General features: G+C 38.6%; 2 protein-coding genes across 52 annotated transcripts in view; one reads left to right on the top strand and one right to left on the bottom strand.

Annotated features, from left to right (window-relative positions):
- Positions 1–13599, bottom strand: part of LOC110597581 (LHFPL tetraspan subfamily member 3 protein) — a 518310-nt gene that overhangs the window by 101556 nt on the left and 403155 nt on the right. The gene's annotated exons all lie outside the window — the stretch shown is intronic.
- The window catches only part of LOC120891895 (uncharacterized), a 210890-nt gene continuing 201296 nt past the window's right edge, over positions 4006–13599 (top strand). For 4 of the 49 annotated variants that reach the window (XR_013435202.1, XR_013435196.1, XR_013435182.1 and 1 more), the window contains exon 1: positions 4305–4534. The gene's annotated coding sequence lies outside the window, so the exon portion shown is untranslated. Of the gene's footprint in view, positions 4535–9055; positions 11326–13599 lie in introns of all 49 variants that reach the window. The other 45 variants (XR_013435175.1, XR_013435172.1, XR_013435178.1 and 42 more) reach the window with 36 other exon arrangements.

The following is a 13599-nucleotide window of genomic DNA, read 5'->3' as shown; positions in this document are numbered from 1 at the left end:
TAACATTTCAACTTGTTTCAACTTTCACCAATATTTTGTTGACGTGGCTTGTGTTCTGTTAGTTTGAAGTCTGAATCTGTGAATAGGCCATGTGATGTGTGGCAGAACACACCAACTGGTTTGAGTATTAAACCTATTAGCAAGAAACAGACGTGGACTTTAATAAGTCACAGATCTTCTGTTAATGCTCAGGATATTGTTATTCTTATGACATAATTGGTATCTAAAATCTAATGTTTGAGTATAGTTTATTTATTTTTATTTATTTTTAAAAAATTTGTTTTTTAGTTGTATTTTATTTTATTTCTTTATTTTTATGTGGTGCTGAGGATCACACCAGGGCCTCAGACATGACAGATAAGCACTCTATTGCTGAGCTACAACCCCAACCCCTAGTTTACTTATTTTTAAAGATGAGGGGAGATAATGGTTATACTGTAATCATTAAAGGGACTGAAATACTATTTTAAATATTAATGTTCATTTTATGTAATAAACATATATTGGGTACCTATGCTGAGTAATCTACATAATGCTAAATAATTTTTTTTATTGGTGCTGCCAATATTATTGAATAGTAAGTTTCTGTGGCTTAACCTGACAGTAATTTATGAATAGAATGCTGAAGGACACTTCATGGCTATTGCATGTAACTGAACAGTTTGTGTACTGCATAAAGGCACCTACCCCAGAAGAGTAGGGCAACCCTTTGTCCCGATGTGTGAGTGGCAATGGTCTAGATGTTCTCCTGTTAAGCTGAACAGGCTAGAAGGAGTGAGCAGGACAGAAACATGTGGCTATAAGTAGGAATACAAACATGAACTTTGTCCTTTAGGGGTTCAATTCTAGTGTGGGGATATATATGTAGACTAAAGATCAAGATAAAATGTAACAAGAGCTAATAATGACATTAGGACATATGGCCATGGACTGGAACTATAAGTTGAGTAATTTTGAGTAAGTCTATAAAATTTTCCTTTCTAATTTGTGAATATAATATTTGAAGCTGGTACTTGTGAATTTCTGGTTGCAAATAGGTTTATATGTAATATATAGGGAATAAAGGATTTGGTGATGAATATGACTTGGGAAATGGAGTTATAAAAGACGTCAAAGAAGAGGCATATTTGATCTTGAGTAGAAAAAGTAAGTGCAAAGTTTAGTGGAGTGGTTTCAGTAATCCACAGACTTGGTCCATGATAGAAATGGTAAACTGTTGCTATGGATTGAGCTTGGAATGTGTGAGAGGTGGCAGGGGAGAAGAAGGACTGAGGCTACAGTTGGACTAGATTAGGAAGAAGCTTGAAGGACAAACTTTGGACTTTGAACGTTACCTTTTATTCACAGAGAGTCAGCCAAGACTTTAAAGCCAGGGAAAAAACATATTTTAGAAAGATCCAGAAATGTGAATGAAGTTGGTTTAGAGTGGAGCTGAAGGATGGAACACCACTCAGGGATATACCATCCAGGTAGAAATAGCCAGGATCCTACATTTCAGCATTAGCAGTGGGGATGAAAAGACTGGAATGTAGATGTGAAACTGTTCAGAGGTATAGTCTAAAGACTAGTTTATTGTTAGATGAAGGTTGTCTTAATCCACAGGGCATGCTGTAACAAAGTACCTTAGACCAGGTAATTCATAAACAACAGAGACAAAGTTCTCATAGTTCTGGAGGCTGACAAATCCAAGATCAAGGTACTGGCAGGTTCAGAACCATTCCTCAGAAATAGCACATTCTCTGTGTCCTCACATGTTAGAAGGGGAGAATAGTTCCTTTCATGTCTTTTATAAGCATACTCATTCCATTCATAAAGGCAGAGCCTCATGGCTTAATCACCTCCCAGAGGTTCTACTTCTTAATACTGTTACATTGGAGATTAGGTTCCAACATGTACATTTTGGGGGAACACCAACATTCAGACCCTAGCAGGGGTAGACAAAGGAGCAGGGAAGAGAAGTTAACAATGATTTTTTTTTTGGTATAGTATTGTCAAAAACTTATGACTGTGTGGCTGGGGATGTGCCTGGCATGCGTGCGGCCTGGGTTCGATCCTCAGCACCACATACGAATAAAGATGTTGTGTCTGCCGAAAACTAAAAAATAAATATTAAAATTTCTCTCTCTCTCTTTAAAAAAAGTGACTGCAACTCAAACTGTAAGCAACAACAACAATAAAAACAAATCAATCATAGTTTTTTGTTGGCTGTTCTTAATCATTTTGGATAGCTTTCAACCCGATGATAACAGAGAAGAAACATGATCTACAGAAAAACCGTAGCACCAACTAGAGAAACTGAATTCAAATCTTCTGAGTTAAAATATTTCATCTCAGGTTAACTCAGCTGCTTCTGGTTACATTCATGCTTTCATGATCTTTCCTATTTATCTCAACCTCCCCTGGTGTGAGTGTAGAGGAAACTTATCTGTCCTCACAGTAATGGGGAGGGGTCTTTCAGGGTCTTGGCTGGTCCCCACTGTGGAAGCTCCAACTGGCTGGGCTGATCTTGGCCTGGGTGCTTTGTAAGATGTCCTTGCAGTGTGCCCAGTCATGTCTCGTCCTTGAGGTTACTCTGCTTACATTCATCATTTCAGCCACATTCTTCCAGCTCAAAGTCCTCACATCCTGCCTCCTCTTTCTCCAAGGCTCTTCTGGACAGTGGGTATTCTGAGGACCTCTCTGTCCCCTCTTGGATCAGCAGAATATTCTGAAACTGTCTTATGCCTCTGAAGCCCTTGCAAAACTGGAAACATATTAGGCCCATCTGTCTAGTCACCTCTCTCAGCTATTTCTAATCTGTGGCTCAAGTGCCAGGTGGATGTAAGTTTCTCTGTGAGGCTAGTCATCTCAGAAAGGGAGCCAGGCCAAGGTCCTGTTTGCTTTTAGGGCTTCCAGAACTTATCTGGATATTCTGTGGCAGTCTGCCTTTAGTTTCCTCCTTGGTTTTGGCTCCAGAGTTGTATAGAAACTCCAGTATCTCAACTCCTGCCACTTTCTCCAGTCCAATGCTGTCTCTACAGTTAGCAAGGAAAGATTATATCACAAAAGAATACTCAGGGTGTGTGGGTTGTGGGTGAATGATAGTAGGAGAAGGCAAAGGTTTGGGTAGGAAAATAAAGGGGCAATTAGTTTAGACTGAGGCATTTGAAATATAATAGTCCTCCTGCATGTGTGAGGGATACATTCCAAGGACCCCCGTGGATGCTTAAAACTGAACCTTGGATAATACTGAACCCTGTAATTTATTCCCTTTTCCCTCTTAACTAAGCACTTATCACACATTGTGGTCATAACTTTTGCAGTTTGAAGTGTGATGGAAAAACTAGCATGAACTTCTTTTTTCTTCCTCCCAATTTCAGAGAAGACTTGTTTATACCCTAAGTCTTAGTGACCTCAAACTACAATTTTTTTCTTCCTTGCTAAGTCAAGAATTTTCACTGAAAGAAAACTTATGACAGCTTATTTTTGGAAGGTCCAAATGGCCAGCATCACTACTCTTGCACCTTGGGGCCATTACTAAGAATGTAAGGGTTTCTTGAACACAAGCACTGTGATATCATGGCAGTTAACCTGATAACCAAGAAGAGTACTAAGTGACTAATGGTGGGTATAGAAAATAATGAGGATATGCTGGGCAAGGGATTATCCATGTCCTGGACAGAGCAGAGAGAGGCAGAATGTACTCAGGTACAAATTTAGAATTTATGAATTGTTTGTTTCTGGAGTTTTTCATTAATATTTTTGGACCTGGTTGACCATGGGTAACTGAAACCCCACAAAGTAATACTTTGGTCAGGGGAACTACTGTATTCCTGTTTTGGCAGCTGGAAATAGAGTTTAGAGATCAAGATTGACTATGGCCAGAGTTGCTTGCTTCTTGGAGATGCTTAAAACAATGGGAATGAATGAGTGTAATGAAGGCCCATGGGTCAAGGAGAGAGAAGAGAGGCTAGAGGAAGAGGAGCTGGAAGAAGCCTGGTTTGGAGTGGCTAGAGAGATAGAAGGAGAACCACCTCCCAGGAATGAAACTTGAGTCTCAGTCATATGTAGACCCCACAGAGCTCAAGGTTTCCTGGAAAACTCACTTGAACAGAAATCCTTAAAGTTTATATTGCCTTTCAAACAAGAGAGAACTATATTAGGCAAGCCAAGATATAATTTCAGTTGTTGATGGAGTAGATTTTCAAAGGGAAAGCAATATTGCCCTTAGGTTTAAGGAAATCTTTGGTTTGGGGACAGCAAATCCTTCCATGATCTGCCCTTGTAACTATTTTAAGTTTCAGCTCACATAACAGCATCAAAGGACAGAGCCCAGCCCTAGTATCTTAGACTTGCAGAAAGGAAGGTCATCCGGAAGAGCAAAACAGGAGTCTCCAGTGCCCGATCCCTTTGGTCAGAAGGAATAAGACTGCCAACACAGTTGCTGAGAAGGAGGATGGAAAACAACTCGCAGAGATCACACTGGGTGAATGCCTGAGCAGAGACTGCAGGATGAAGTTGTGAGAAGGCAAACTTATGAAGGACACTGGTCAAGGTAAAAGAAAAGGAAAATGAAGTGCTCCAGGGTGCAGTGTGTGGGAGGCAGCAGCAAGGTGGGAGTCATTAGGAGAGGTGCCCACAACAGGCCTGTACAGCAGGCCCTTTGGTCAGCAGGGTCTCTGCTTCCAGCTCCTCAGGGGAGCTTGGGTGACCCTGGAAAGTCTTCCCTTCCCTAACTGTCATGAGGTTGAAGGAGGTCAGGGTCGGGGACTTTTGGGATATTTTATCCCTGTGCTGACTGTCAGGAGAGGATTATGCAGAGCATAATTATGCACACATAAATTATGTGGAATTTCTTGGTACAACTGAGATGGTGTTGATCAGACCCAGGAGGCTCATTTGTCAAAAGAAAGGGAATCTCTTCCTGATCTGAGGCAGATGGGGGTGCTCAGAGATAAATGTGCTGTCCCTTTCCCATTAGCAAGTATCTGAGACTCTACTCCTGTCCAGATGTCACTGGCCTAAGCATTCACCTGCCAGGACCAGAACCCAAAGCCCAGGTTTCCTGACTCGTCCTAAGTGCCTTTCCATAAGCCAGCACTCAACCTAGTAACAATTTATGTGCCTTTGTATTTTCATCTCTGAAAGGAGGATAGTTTTAAAATAGCACCCCAGTAGGGAATTATGATTGCATTGGAGAACAGGGTTAAAAAAAAAAAATCCTGAAAATTGAGCATCCTGTCACCAAGCAATCGTAACATGTTTTGAAGATTATGATCTAATCAAAATTATCCAGGTATTCTGGTTTGGAAGCACTCAACAACCAGATGGGATGTTTTTGAATGCACTAGTAAAAATTATCTGTAGGAGAAAAACTCACTGAGTTTTCAACATTACTTGGGAGAGGGGGACCAATAGAATCAAGGACCAAAGCCTTATGATCCTTTCGATATATGCAGAAAAGCATTCCATAAGATTCAACATTCTTTCATGATAAAAACTCCCAACAAATTAGGTATAGAAAGAATATACCTGAAAATACTACAGTCTATGTATGAAAAGCCCACAGCTGATATCATGCTGAATGGGAAATGCTGAAAGCACTTCCTTTAAGATGTCTACTTTTACCACTCTCATTTAATATCGTACTGGAAGTCTTAGCAAAAGCAATTAGGAAATAGAAAGGAAGAAAGGACTTCCAAATCGGAGAGGATGAAGTTATATTGCCCATGGTTGCAGATGATATGATTCTATACATAGAACAATTTAAATAGTCCATCAAAAATTGTTAGAATTTATAAATAAATTCAGTAAAGTTGCAGATTACAAAACCAATGTATAAAAGCCAACATTTTATGCACCAGTAATTAACTTGCCCAAAACTAAAAAAATAAATTAAGAAAGCAATCGCATTTACAAAAGCTACAAATAATAAAATATTTAGGAATAAAGTTAACCAAGGAAGTGAAAGATAAATACAATGCGAATTATAAGACACTGCTAGGGATGTAGCACAGTGGTAGAGTGCTTGCCTAGCACGTACAAGGTAATGGGTTCAATCCCTAGTCCTGAAAAAAAAAAAGAAAAAGAAAAAGAAAATTATAAAACACTGATGGAAGCACACACATAAAAATGGAATGTTATCCCATGTTCATGGATTGAGTATTGTTAAAATGACCATATTACCCATAGTGATTTATAGATTCAGGGCAATTACCATCAAAATATTAATGACCTTCTTTACTAAAAAAAGCAATACTAAAATTCATATTGACCAAAAAAGACCCAGAATAGTCAAAGCACTCCTGAGCAAGAAACAAAAATCAAAAACAAACAAAATCCCCCTAACAACAAAAGCAACAACAACAAAACAATACTGGAGGTATCACAATATTTGACTTCAAAGCATACTACAGTTGGGCAGAGTGGTGCTTGCCTAGTGCTTGACTTGGGAGATTGAGGAAATAGGATTATAAGTTTTGAGGTCAATCTCAGCAATTTAGCAAGGATCTAAGAGAGACACTGTCTCAAAATGAAAAATAAGAAGGGCTGGGATGTAGCTCCGTGGTAGAGTGCCCCTAGGTTCCATCCAGTACCAACAAGCAAACAAACAGACACCCCCCACCCCAAATAATACAAAGCTTCAGTAACTAAAACAGCACAGTACTAGCATAAAAACAGGCACAGACAAATAGAACAGAATAGAGAACCCAGAAACTTCATGTTTGTACAGCCAACTGATTTTTTGACAAAAGTACCAAGAACACAGAATAAAGACAATTTTTCTCAGTAAATGGTGTAGGCAAAACTGAATATACATATAATGAAACTAGATCCCTCCCTTTCACCATACACAAATGTACATGCAAAACAGGTCAAAAACCCAAATGTTAAACCTTAAACTATAAAATTATTATAAGAAAACATAAGGGAAGCACTTCAAAACATTGGTGAGGGAATGATTTTTTGGATAGGACCTCAAAGACACAGACAACAAAAATAAAAATAGAAAAATAGGATTACATCAAACCAGGAAGCTTCTGCACAGCAAAAGAAGTAACAGAATTAAGAGACAACTTAAAGAATGGGGGAAAAAACCTGATTAATCAGTCAAGAGTTTGAATCTAGAATATAAAAGGAACTAAAAAGCTGATATCACTATTCCTACTACCACCAGACCAATCCAATTTAAAAATGGGCTAAAAGAACTAAATAGATACTAAAAGAACTAAGCAGATAAGACATACAAATGGACAACAAGTACATGAAAAAATGCTCAATTTCACTATTCAGCTGAGAAATGCAAATTAAAACAACATGAGCTATCATCTCACCTCAGTTGAAATGGATATCATCAAAAAGATAACAAATGACAAGTATGTTGAGGATATGGAGAGAGGGACCTTTTATATATTGTTAGTAGGAATGTAAATTAGTATAGTTGTTGTGGAAAATAGTGTGGAGATCCCTCAAAAAACTAAAAGAGGATCCAGCAATTCCAGGACTGGGTATACCCAAAGGAGATAAAATCCTTATACCAGAAGATGCTTGCATTCTCATTTTTGTTATAGCACTATTCACAATAACAAAAATATGGAATCAATCCACAAGCTCTTCAGGAGGTGAATGGATGAAGAAAATGTGGTACACTTACACAATTGAATATTGTTCAGCAACAAAAGAATGAAATTCTGTCATTTGTATCAATATTAATGGAACTGGAGGTCATTATGTAAATGAAATAAGCCAGACACATAAAGACAACTACAACACCTTCTCACTTATTTTGCAAACTAAACAATCTGTGTGTGTGTGTGTGTGTGTGTGTGTGTGTGTGTGTGTGTGTGTGTGTGTTTTTACTGGGATTGAACCCAGGGCCACACACATGCTAGACAAATAGTCTACCACTGAGCTACACCCTGAGTTCATAAGTCAATCTTACCAAAGAACAGAAGAGAAGAGTGGTCACTAGAGGCTAGGGAAGGGCAGAGGGGAAGGGGACTGGGAAGTTCAATGGGATACCAAAATACAGAGTGGAGAATTATTTCTGGTTCTTCTTGGGAAACTATCAGTTAAAACAATCTACAATATATTTTAAAATGACTAGAAGAGTACAAAATTCCCAGCACATAAAAATGATTAGTGGCTGAAGAGATAAAAATGCTTATCACTCTGATTTGATTATTGTACATTGTATACATGTGTACACATTGAATTGCCATAATGTATTCCAAAGAAATATACAAATATGTCTCAACATTTTTTTTTTGTCTTTTACTTTTGGGTTATTTTTTCTGTTCTTAAACAACTTTTACACGAATTGAAATATTTTTTTGGGGTACCAGAAATTGAACTCAGAGGCCCTCAGCCACTGAGTCACTGCCCCAGCCCTATTTTGTATTTTATTTAGAGACAGAGTCTCACTGCGTTGCTTAGTGCATCATTTTTGCTGAGTCTGGCTTTGAACTTGTGATCTTCCTGCCTCAGCCTCCTGAGTTGCTGGGATTATAGGCATGTGCTACTGCATCTGGCTCAAATATTCTTGATCTAGGTAAATCCCCCCCCAATTTCTTGAGTAATTTGTTTAATTAAAATATTTAATAGAAAGTAGATTTCTTTTCATTTCTTTTCTTTTTTGGGGGTTGGGGTACTAAGGATTGAACTCAGGAGACTCAACTGCTGAGCCACATCATTTTATTTTATTTAGAGACAGGGTCTCACTGAGTTACTTAGCACCTTGCTTTTGCTGAGGCTGGCTTTGAACTCACAGTCCTCCTGCCTCAGCTTTCTAAGCTGCTGGGATTACAAGTGTATGCCACCAAGCCCGGCCTTTTTATTTCTTATATACCAGGAATGTGCCCTTATATCCATTAAATTATTAAAAAGGAACAATTTTAAGAATAATATTTTTCATTTGTTTCTCTTGAGGAAAAGAACTATAGATGGTTCTGTCTGTCAGTGGGAATGCTCAGAAAAACTGGTCTTAGTATATGCTTGCTTGGGGGTGACACCTTATACCTAACCAGGTCACAAAGCATTTGCCACTGGTATCTACCTCACATAACTTCTTACCCAGGTCAAGATGCCAAGTGCTGACATCAGCTTCTGCCATGGATGTTATAGTTGTACTAAGGATTGACTAAGGTATGTTGGAGTAAAAAAAAAAAATCTCAAGTAGATGTTTAACAGCAGAAGTTTATTTTTTGCTCATATCTTCCATGGGTTGACTCGGGGATCTGCTCCATGATTTCTAGTTCAGGATTCATACTGAAGGCACAGTTAACATCTTGAACATTAACTTATCTCCAAAGTAGAACTAAATACAGCTATTTGGAGGCCTCACATTGGCCAATGAAGTTTCTGGCCTGGTAGTAGCATGTATCCTTTCTTCTCACTACTCATTGGCTGCAACAAGTCCCACTTACTCCTTAGGAACCAGGAAGTATATCATGTGCTAGGAAGGTGGGCTAGAAACACTTGCTGAATAGCACCAATGATTGACAGTTGCCCATACACTACACAGCTCCTCTTTCTTCTTCCCAGGAGATTTTTTTTAAAAAAATTTAACTAGTTATGTATTTCTCCCTCATGTTGTCCATCTATTTAGGAAAAACTGACCCCATTTTCTATTCCAGGAATGGACTTTGATGCATTTAAGAAAATAAAAGTAATCTTGGCCTGGTTGGGATTGGTTTATAAAGGGATATGAGGTTCAATTCAGACTAATGACATGCTATGAGAGATTTGCAAGGTTTTTGGGAAGGTTTCTATTCATTATTTTAGGACATCTTCTAGGAGTAACTCCCATGTATTCTGTGGATGCAAGTAAGAAAGCATGTCAATCTGATTGCTATGGGGCAGACATTTTCTGATCAAAGGAAACCAGTCACAGGATGGAGCTGACACCATGATAGTAGAGCAGCAGAAGAAAGAGACCTAGGTCCTTGATGAAATGATTGCCAACTGGACCAGTCAAACCTGAGACTGCCCACCTTTGGACTTCCAGTTCTCCTGAGCAAAAAAAAAAAAAAAAAAAAAAAAAAAAAAAAATGCCCTTACTGTTTCAGTCACTTTGAACTGGTTACCTGTTACTTGCAGCCCAAAGCATCCACATTGATATGCCCTTTTAACTAGATTTCCTGTCATGTCCTTCCTGCTTGATTTGTAGCTTCTGCCTCTGCTTGGCCTCATTTTTCATACCTTACTGATGACCCTTTCTTCTTGTTAACAGTTCACTCAGATATAGAATGAGGATTTACTACAGAGGGCCAGTCTCATATGAATTCTCCTTTACTTACTGATAATCATTTACACTCTGACATGTTCTTCCTGGTCTGCTTTGATTGGCAAAAAGGAAGAGGGCTTCTTTAGGATATTTTTGCTGCTTGAAAAAACATGCCTTTTGTCTCACTGAGTTGAACCTTGCGTACACTCTGGTTGAAACAAAGGCAGCCCATGTGGTCAAATGCTATAATGCTATAAAAAAGGTCAGTGGAGCAGACCCCTCAACTATGTTGGCTGTACGTATTGTCACTGGGGTATGTGTGTTCTGATTTAATGAGATGCTTGCTTGAGTCCTAACTTGGATCTGTGCTACCGAGGCCTCAGCAAGCTGATTGAAAGCTGCCATTGAAACATCCCATCACATCCCATGCATGAGCTGAAGGGTGACAGGTTAAGTCAATTTCTATGGCACTTGTCATAGCAAAAGGCAGAAGTCCTAGCACTAATGTGGCCAGGGGTGTGCTTTTTTAGAACCAGATTTTAATGGGTTTATCTTAGATGAATTCTAATAGGTATGAAGTTAACATATTTTTTTTCTATGTCTCCCAGTCCAGCTCATTTACCATCATAAGTATAAGAAGCTCTGCCAAGTTAACTTATCTCAAGTTGTTTGGAGGGAAGACAGGGACAAGGCAGAATTATGAGTAATCTAGGAAAAAGAAATACGCTAGGAGCTATGTGGGGGTAGAAGGAGTGATGTTATTGATGTGACTGAATGCGTGGAGTTTGAACTGACCTTTTCTGAATTATTAATACTTTCTAAATCATACCATGCAAGACCTGGACCTTTTAGATTTACTGTCCTTGTATCCAACAGGGATGACTCCAGAGAGATTTCTGGCAGCTTCTATGAAAATATTTTGAGATAGACAGTTGCTTTGGGGAATAAAAAGACAGCATACATCTGCTTTTTTTCTTTCTTTCTTTCTCCTTTTCCTTTTCTTTAGCTCAGTTTATCAAGGCATGCAAAGCTTTCACTAACACAATCAAGGCTTTACAAACTGTTAGAAGAATTGCTGTATCAATGAACATCATTTGAGGAAAAGAGGAAGACAGAAAGAGGTGAGGGATGGGGAGCGAGAACAGAGGGCTGTTATCTTCCTGGTTTGGCTTCCTCTCAGCCAGAAGGCTGACTTTCCGGCAATGGGAAGGAGGATGGGTCAAATTATGGTAATTAGGATCTTATATGGCAGCTCATGATTTGCATTTCCTTCATTTCATTGTATCCCTTCATGTTTGCTGGAAGACTAAATAATACACTTCTATGTTTGTACCAAAGGATTATTCTTGGGGTTCAGAAGAGGTACTGCCTAGCTTTCACCAGAATCGTTTTCAGTGGGATGAAGGCAGGTGGCTGAGTGAGAATCAGGTGACTTGTTTCCAGGGGACTTTCGAGACTTCAGAAAAAGATCATATGATTTTTTTAAGAATTTCCTTTGGAGCTATTATCCAGGTGCTAACTACCTAATTTGTGCAGAGGATTACCAAAATCATTTCTTTTCCCTTCTGTATCCTGTTAAACTTATTTTACCTTCCAAAAGACTCAGATTGTAGGGAAAACACACAGGGAGATAGGTTTAGCTTGTTTTCTTTTCAAATGGAGTTCATGATAATTTCTTCTACCACTCCTGCAAATACCCTGCAGCCCAGGCTCTGTTTTTTTTTTCTTATTTATTGTGAGATGTGACTGGCAACTTCTCATTGATGATAGAGATGCTGATTTTCCTTAGCTGTCAATCTGTCACTATGCAGGTCACCTTTAAATTCACTTTATATTAAACAAGAAAGGAAAAGAACTGCTTGAAATACTAAACTATAGGATTGGTTGAAAGTTCTTACAGCCTGTTTTTAAGAGAAACATAATTCCCAGCAGCTATATTTGAGAAGAAACTATTAGAGAAACATTGGCTCTTGAATTGAACACAATCGCACACATCACTAGCTGTGTGATGAACATCTGCTTTTAAAGTGGAGCCCACACTGACAGCCACCTTAATTCTACTTCTTTGCTATCAACATGAACCCTGCAGTTCCAATTATTCAATATCATTCCCTGTATGGCAAATTTATACTGACTTCAGTTCATTACCTTTTCTTGAAGTCCTCTGGCAGTGTTGCCCTTGTTCTGATTATTATTAAAATCACTAATAGCAGGAATATCAATGCTATTCATCATGTGCCCATGAAGATAGCACTGAGAAGTTTCTGGACTGAGGTCATCTGGCCTATCTTCTCATTTGGTAAAAGAAATTAAGACTCAAGTGAATACCCCTAAATCTGTTGGCTATTTAGAGCAGATTTGGCAGGAGAATACAATGGCTTTATAATAGAAATGTTTTGTTGAAGTGCAGTATGCATTACATTTCTGTAGTGTACATGGAAGAGTTTGCAAATCATATATGTAAGCTCAATGAATTCACAAAATGGGAACACCTGTCTTGCAGCATCTAGCTCAAGAAACAGAGTTAGTAGCTTTGTGCTTCCTTCTCCTCTGCACCAAACCCCTCTAAGGGTGACCTCATGTTGACTTCTAATACCTTAGACTAATTTTGCCTGGGTTTGGACTTTTATACTAAGGAGTCCCAAAGTTAAATGAATAAGTGGTCTTTCCACCACTACGGTTTTTTCAGGCTTCACATTTTCCCAACGGAAATAACAGAAAAATGTTGAGAAGTTTAAAAAAATAAAACTGGGGAGGAGAACCAAATTCAATCTTGAAGTCAGATTTCTATCATTTTCAAGGTGGCAGTTTTATATTTTTCCACAGTTAGAGACAAGGCCACTTCACTAGAGTTAAGTTGCTAAAAATAAAAAAAATCAGAACTAAATCAAACCCAGCTCCTATCTGGTCAGCTGTGAGTGGGGGGTCTGCCTAGTTGCTGCTTCGTCAGTCTGATGGCAGTTATAATTCTATAAATGTGAGATCAAATCATTCTTTAGAGAAATGTATTGCCTTTTCGTGCCTGCTATTGATTTTCACTCTGACATAGTACTATTCTTGACAATATTGCTTTTTCATCACTGACATCTTAGTAGATCCAGAGACAGAAATATCACTAGATTGCTTTCAAAAATTTCTCCACAATGAATAGCCAGTATTCTACATCTCATTCCCGAAGATGCAAAGCTAGTCCTTCTGTTTGTTTGCTTTCATTTTGATTTAATTATCTAATTTTCTATTACAAATATTTCTCACCTCTCTTCTGTCCCTCCCTTTCTCCAGTAGGTAATATAAATCTACATGCTTTATTTACCAGCCAGTTGTGCACTGGTTCTGCCTGTGTCTTGTAAATGCTGCAAATAGCAGGGTCAGAGGCAGACCAATGGTCAGCTCAC

The sequence above is a fragment of the Ictidomys tridecemlineatus genome, chromosome 2 (genome assembly GCF_052094955.1).
Source record: "Ictidomys tridecemlineatus isolate mIctTri1 chromosome 2, mIctTri1.hap1, whole genome shotgun sequence".
In the NCBI taxonomy this organism is placed as follows: Eukaryota; Metazoa; Chordata; class Mammalia; order Rodentia; family Sciuridae; genus Ictidomys; species Ictidomys tridecemlineatus.
This window is presented reverse-complemented; position numbering and strand designations above follow the sequence as displayed.